Source organism: Symphalangus syndactylus, chromosome 9 (genome assembly GCF_028878055.3).
Source record: "Symphalangus syndactylus isolate Jambi chromosome 9, NHGRI_mSymSyn1-v2.1_pri, whole genome shotgun sequence".
Lineage (NCBI taxonomy): Eukaryota > Metazoa > Chordata > Mammalia > Primates > Hylobatidae > Symphalangus > Symphalangus syndactylus.
The window spans coordinates 134,987,615-134,989,519 of record NC_072431.2 but is presented as its reverse complement, the minus strand read 5'-3'; positions in this window follow the sequence as shown (position 1 = coordinate 134,989,519).

Genomic DNA, 1,905 nt, shown 5'->3' with positions numbered 1-1,905 from the left:
TACTACTACCTCCAACTCCTGGGCTCAAGTTATCCTCCTGTCTCAGTCTCTCAAATTACTGGACTACAGGTGCACACTGCCATTTCCTGCTAATTTGTAATTTTTTTTTGTAGAGATGGGGTCTTGCTATGTTGCCCAGGCTGGTCTCCACTCCTGGCTTCAAGTGATCCTCCTGCCTTGGCCTCCCAAAGTGCTGGGATTACAGGTATAAGCCACCACACCAGGCCCTTGAATAAGTTGATAAGAAGAGAGAGATGCATTGATGTTGTGAGTCTGGTGGGCCAGAAAAATACCATCCCGTCTCTTCCAAAAAATGGCATGACTGGGAAGAACCTCAAATTTGAGTGGAAGATTAACTCAGTTTTTAAACAGGTTGAGTTTGAAATGACCATAAATATTTTCTATGGGCTGCTGAAAAAAGCCTAGCTGGAAACATTTTTTGACATTTTGGGCAGTGATGAAACAATCATGGAGTTTATTATTCTTGATTTCCTTGTTTGTAAGGTCAAGAAATTAACATAGATTCTATAATTCTAGCAGGAGGAAGAGAGCTAAATTTCTAAGAATTCTAAATTCTGTTCAACAGAATTTAAGAACACAACCAAAGTAATTTTCAACCTAGTTTTAAAAATTTTTATTTTTAGAAATGGGGCCCCACAGTGTTGCCCAGGCTGGAGTGTAGTGGCTACTCACAGGTATGACCGTAGTGCATTACAGCATTGAATTCCTGGGCTCAAGCAACCCTACTGCCTCTGCCTCCTGAGTAGCTGGTACTATAGGTTTGTGCCACTGAACCTGGCTCCATAATTATTATTTTTACATCAAACATGACCATTAATAAGTATGCCATTATCTATTGGATAATACAAAGAATTTATTGTAAGAGTATTTGCCCTGATTTAATTTCACTTTTGTATATTTTTCTGTGTTTTCTAAACTTTCTATGATAATGTAGTATTTTTATAAATCAGGAAAAAATAGGACACTTTTTTTAAGAAAAAGAAAAGACTCACTGTGTCAATGTCTGAATATCTTTGGGTTAAGATTTTGCCTTACATACACTAAACATATGTAAGCACCGAAGCTACAAAATGTTCCCAGAAATCCCTGGAAATTTCCCTCTAAGAAGTACACACATGTTGATATTTCCTGGAATTCATTGCAGCTGGTTTCCCCATTCTGATTTCAGACTGCTTTGGTCCCAAAACTAATTCGGCTGGAATTATACAATAAGCCCGTTGTTCCAATGCTTCTCCCTGAAGGGAAAATTCAGGGAATTGTCCTGTTTTTAATTATTACAGTTCCAGACCTAAATATTAACCATTCTTCTTGATGTGGCTTTGATTTCTTAGACAACTGTCACGTGAAAGGTGTTTTTTATGGGTTTGCTTTACTGTGCTAGGGCTTCTATTTTACCAGAAACCAGTTTTGGATGTGGTGGAGTTGGGGGCAGGACAAGGAGGGGGAGTAGAGAACAGCGCGTGCCAAATGCAGAGACTTTTTTTTTTTTTTTTTTTTTTTTTGAGACAGTCTCACTCTGTCGTCCAGGCTGGAGTGCAGTGGCACAATCTCGGGCTCACTGCAACCTCCACCTCCCGGGTCCAAGCGATTCTCCTGCCTCAGCTTCCCAAGTAGCTGGGGTTACAGGCACCTGCCACCACGCCCTGCTAATTTTTTTGTATTTTTAGTACAGACGGGGTTTCACCGTGTTAGCCAGGATGGTCTCGATCTCCTGACATCATGATCCGCCCGCCTCGGCCTCCCAAAGTGCTGAGATTACAGGCATGAGCCACTGCGCTCGGCCTCACAGAGTCTTTTTTTATTGTACCGAAGAACGGTCTACCAGACTTACAGGCGGACCATTACAGGTCAATGACTGGGAAAGACAATGGTCTGGAATGACAT